The sequence below is a fragment of the Elephas maximus genome, chromosome 20, assembly GCF_024166365.1.
Source record: "Elephas maximus indicus isolate mEleMax1 chromosome 20, mEleMax1 primary haplotype, whole genome shotgun sequence".
NCBI classification, from domain to species: Eukaryota; Metazoa; Chordata; class Mammalia; order Proboscidea; family Elephantidae; genus Elephas; species Elephas maximus.
In genome coordinates, this window is record NC_064838.1 from 50,648,613 (window position 1) to 50,654,612 (window position 6,000).

Consider the following 6,000-nt stretch of genomic DNA (forward strand, 5'->3'; position numbering starts at 1 on the left):
TTGAATTGAGTCAATCTTACCAAAAATTGCTACACTTTAAAAGACTAGAATCCCCATATCCTTGTTTTGTGTGCTATTGTTCAGTGAGTTAATATGATTTTTCGTCTGCGTCTGGTCTGGAGCGTTGTATCTTAAGTTTCTGTCTTGTATCAAGTTAGAGGCTATGGCTAAGAATTGTTGGGTTTTTTTAACACCGTCTTAGAACCTCAGTTCTTTTTCAGAAAAACTGCCTCTTGTGTCTGTCTTCTGATTTAGGCTTGCAGTAGCTCCTCAGAGAAACTTTGATTTAAATTGGTCTATTTGAAAAGTACACTAAGATCTTTATGTTCTGTGTGCCAGTCTTAGAAGTGAGACCTTTCTAAGTAACTTAAACTAGATATTATATGAAATGTGTTTTATCTAAAGAAAAAAGATAGTTTTGTCTTAAAGTAAAAGTAGCAGCTCCAGAAAAGAAAAAGAGAAATTAGTCATCTTTTGCCTTTCAAAATGTTTAGGTGGACTTAAGTATATGTAAATGAACTGGGATGACCTCCTCCAGTCCCCAGTCTTCCTAGCTAAGACTTGGATTCATTTACAAAATTGCTAAAGGGCTTTGGTATTTACTGGGTAGGTAGCCTTTCAAAATGCCTCCATTGATTTAACCATATGTAAATGAACCAGAATGGTTTAATCTTGTCTTCTACCTTGAGTCAAAAAATAAAGAGGGTGGGACAGCATCAGGGTTCCCCACCCCTTCCCCCCGCCCACCCTGTCTCCAAAGTCAAATAAAAATAACAATGAGACATGCCTGAAATGGCCTGGAAAAATGTTTCGAACAATAGCCAGAGACCTAAGGTTAATTAGTCTTTTGAACAGAGACTTCCTGATTTCCAAAGCCAGTTAATAAAATTAAAAAAAAAAAAAAAAGTTGATAAAATTAGATTGGGAAAATGTGAGGAATAGTAAAAGTCGAATGAAAACTTAGAATGTTTAAACAAACTTTATTTCAGTTAGTTATGTTTTACGGTAACCCCAAAAACCCAGTGCCATCGAGTTTATGGTATACAGGCTTAAAATAATTTCTAAGACCTTTTAGGTAACTTATTGATGTTAAATTGAGTTAATAGTACCTTCAGTGCTGCATCCATTTGTGGGTTACCAGTGTAGAAATAGGCAAACAAATGAAATAAAATCGACAGGCAAAACAAACTCATATATATAGGGGTTTAGTGTATAATAAAGGTGGCATTTCAAATTCGTTGATAAAAATTGGGTCATTCAGAAAATGGTGCTGGGAAAATTGGTTATACATTGGAAAGAAATAAAGTTAAACTTCTACTTCATATCATATGAAAAAATAAATTCCAGATTGATTAAAGATCTAAATATGTATTTAAAAAAAAAAAAACTAAAAGTACTAAAAAAAAAAAGTACTAGGGAAAAATAATTGAAGAATATTTTTATTTCTTCGTGTGATTGTTAAGGCTGTGTGTCAACTTGGCTGAGCCATGCTTCTTAGTGGTTTGGCAGTTATGTAATAATGTAATTTGGCAGTTATGTAATGATGTGGCTATCCTACATTTTGTGACATAATGTAATCACTTCCATGATGAGATCTGATATAATATAATCACCCTCATGATGAGATCTGTTGTGAGCAGCCAGTCAGTTGTAAGGGGAGTTTTCTTGGGGGTGTGGCCCACACCCAATATATATGGATGTTCTGGCAAAGGTCTTTGGCTTTGCTCACTGTCCTGTGTCTGGTTTGTCATCATCTGACCTCTGGTTCTTGAGACTTGAGCCAACAGCCTGTTGTATTGCCTGCTGATCTTAGGATTCGCCAGCCTTTGCAGCCTGTGAGCCAGTTGCACGCCATCTTACTTGCTGATCTTGGGCTCATCAGCCCCTGCAGCTATGTGAGTCAGGATAATTCTCCAACCTGACACCTGACCCATGAACTTGGACATATATATATATATATATATATAGCACTGGTTATGCTTCTCTAGAGAACTCAGCCTAAGACCTTTTGGTACCAAGAGTAGTTCTAGAGAAACAAAATTGTAAGTATGAGTTTTCTAAATTGGTTCTCAAGTCTAGTTGTTCTTGAAGATGGTGACTCTGCTTCCAGTAGTAAAGAAGGCACTAGTAATCCATGGCATGAGGTAGCAATAGAAATACACAAAATATCAGTACCAATAGATTAAGTATTGGTGACAGCTGTGGCTCTGGGTGATCACATGTTTGAGACTTCTACAATTTCATCAGAATGAGAAGTATAAGGAAGCTGGTTGATTAGTCCTACTTTCATTGGACAAAGTGGTGAAAGAAAGGAAGGAGCTCAAGACTTCAGAGTCACAGCTCAAGCACCATATAAAAGACCTCAAAGTTGCCACTTGTGCCCTAAAAGAAAGCCTTATTTCTTGTAGCAACAGAGCTAATATTGCCGAAAACCAGACTCAGAGCCTTATCATAAGAGTGGCTGAATTTTACTGCTGACTGAATTCCCAACCTTGAATGGTGTCTGAAGTTAAAGTGAGGGCACTGATTGGGAAGCAATTGGATCCTGAAACTTGGAGTGGGGACATATGGACAGATTATAAGGAAACTGGAGACACTGAGCCCCTAAATTCCATGAAATCACTCTTGCCAACAGAATCAGCCCTTTCACTCCCATCTGAAGAGATTATCATTGTCTGCTAAGTCACCCTCTCCAGTAAAACCGTTAGGCCATCCACCTCTGTCTTATGAGATTAACCCAGCTGTGTCTGAAGAGCCTTTGTCTAAGATACTGCCTGAGACAGCATCTGAGTCTTCGCTTGGGAAGTCCTCTGAGTCATTGTCTGGAGCATTACCTGAGGCAGATGCCTTTCAAGACATTGCCAAATGTTCTCAAGACATATCTCCATCACCCATTTTTGCTTCTAGACTTATAACTAGACTTAAGTCCCAGTAAACCCCAAAAGGTGAAGTAGAAAGTGTGACCCAAGAGAAAGAATGCTACACTTCAAAAGAACAGCTTGACTTTTCTAGTATGTACATACAGAAACTTGGGGAATATGTGTGGGAATGGCTATTAAGGGCGTGGGATAATGGTGCAAGGAACATAAAGTTGTATTAGTCTGAGTTTATTGATATGGGCATATTAAGCACAGATCCTTCATTCAACGTTTCAGCTCAAGAGGCTAGGAGAGGATTTAATAGTTATTTGGTTGGTTCCCTGGAGCATGGATTATTCAGTGGCTCACACTAAATCAAGTTGAAGTACAAGACCTGCCTTGGTATACTGTAGAAGAAGGAATCCAAAGGCTTAGGGATACTGGCATGGAAGAGTGGATTTATCAAGTTAGACCCACAGACCTACTCATGGAGTTCCCAGAGGACACACTTTTTACAACAGTGGCAAGGAACACATTTGTGAAGAGAGCCCCAGCATTCCTGAAGACTGCTGTGATTCCTATTTTATATAAATCTGATTTGACAGTGGGAACTGCTCTAACTAAATTAAGACACTTAACACAATGGGTATTCATCCACTTGATGGCAGTGGGTAATGGGTAACTACAATGGAGCTTGTGATGGTTAAGATTGTGTGTTAACTTGGCTGGGCCATGAATCTCAGTATTTTGGCAGTTGTATAATGCTGTGATCACTTCCCTGTTGAAATTTGATATGTGATCACCCCCATGATGGAATCTGCTAAATGGTACCAGTGGGGGTGAGGCCTGTGGCGGATCAGCGCCTCCTCAGCCTTCATCTCTCCACCTTCCACCACCTAATTCCTTCCTGCTCACCTTGCAACAGTTGTTGGCTTGTTCTGGATCCAACTGTCTCTTGTCTGACCTTTGGTTCTTGGGACTTGAGCTAGCAGCTTACCTGTCCATCTTGGGATTCATCAGTCTTCACGGCCTGCGAGCAAGAGTCCTGCTCCCCAACCTGCTCATCTTGGGTTCACCAGCTCCTGCGGCTCTGTAAATTGGGAAAGGTCTCTATAGTGATCCAAGGACATACTATATTCCAATCTCTACAATCACATGAGCTGTTTCCTTGACATAAATCTCTCTCTATATATTTATACGCTTTACTGGTTTTGCTTCTCTAGAGAACCCAGCCTAAGACAGGGCTGTTTTACCCTGTGATGGTAGGGGCCAAGTGGCAGCACTCAACTGACAAAGAGTATGGTTATTGTAATGGACAGCAGAGTCAAAGCAGTAATCAGAATAGTCTGACTTATATGTACTTATGGTGTTGACTACTTAGTCTTGATGTCCTTAGTAGTAAAACAGATAGAAAATCTACCATTTACTTGATCTGTACAAGCTGAAGAATTCTAGCTCAAGTGAACAGCAGTCTAACTTAAATTGCCAGAATAGAGAGTCATGGCCCCTCAATCAATTCCCAGACTTGAGCCAATTTACAGATCCACAACCCCTTGAATGAAGGTGAGGCCAGGTCCCCTTGAGAAAGGACCTCACTGCATTGCCAAAAATTTACACTCTTCATCTTTTTCCCAGCCTGATCTATGGCCTTTTACAAGATTGACTGTACACTGGGAAAAAAGAAATAAGCGACTTTTCAGGGGTTACTGGATACTGGCCCTGAACTGACACTAATTCCAAAAACCCACTGCTGTCAAGTCAATTCCTACTCATAGCGACCCTATAGGACAGAGTAGAACTGCCCCACAGAGTTTCCAATTCCAGGTGCCCCAAAATGTCACTGTGGCCCACCTGTCAGAGTGGGGGCACAAGGAGGTCACATTATTAATGGAGTCTTAGCTCATAGTCATCCCACAGTGGGTCCAGTGGGTCCCCAAATCCATCCTGTAGTGATTGTCCCAGTTCCAGAATGCAAAATTGGAATAGATTTACTCAGCAACTAGCAGAACCCCACACTGAAATTCTGACAAGTGGAGTAAGGGCTATTATGGTAGTAAAAGTCAAGTGGAACCCATTAGAACTGCTCCTACCAAGGAAAATAGTAAACCAAAAGCAATACCACATTCCTGGGGGAATTGCAGAGATTACTGCCACCATCAAGGAGTTGAAGGATACAGGGGCAATGATTCTCACCACATCCCATTCAACTCGTCTATTTGACTTGTGCAAAAAAACAGATGAATCTTGGAGAATAACAGTGGATTATCATAAACTTAACCAGGTGGTGACTCCAATTGCAGCTGCTGTTCCAGATATAGTTTCATCGCTTGAGCAAATTAATACATCTTCTGGTATCTGGTACGCAGCTATTGATCTGCCAAATGCCTTTTTCTTCATTCCAGTTTCGAAGGAACTCCAGAAGCAATTTGCCTTCAGCTGCCAAGGCCAGAAGTACACCTTCACTGTCCTTCCTCAGGGATATGTCAACTCTCCAGCCCTACGTCATAATTTAGTCCGCAGGGACTTTAATTGCCTTTCCCTTCCAGAAGACGTCACACTGGTCTATTCCACTGATGACATTATGCTGATTGGACCTAGTAAGAAAGAAGTGTCAATGACTCTGGATTTACTGGTAAAACATTTGCATGCTAGAAGGTGGGAAACTGATTCTACAAAAATTCAGGTACCTTCCACTTCAGTGAAATTTCTAGGGGTCCAGTGATGTGAGGCATGTCAAGATATTCCTTCTAATGTAAAGGATAAGTTATTGCATTTGACTCCTCCCATAACTAAAAAGGAGGTACAACGCCTGTTGGGCCTTTTTTGATTTCAGAGACAACATATCCCTCATTTGGGTGTGCTCCTCAGTCCTATTTATTAAGTGACTCAAAAATCTGCTACTTTTGAATGGGGCCCAGACCAAGAGAAGTTTCTTCAACAGGTTCAGGCTGCAGCGCAAGCTGGTCTGCCACTTGGGCCCATATGATCTGGGTGATCCAATGGTGCTTGAAGTGTCAGTGACAGTTAGAGATGCTGTTTTGGAGCCTTTGGCAGGTCCCTATTGGTAAATCACAACACAGAGCCTTAGGATTTTGGAACAAAGCCCTGCCATTCTCTCCTTTTGAGAAACAGTTTTTGGCTT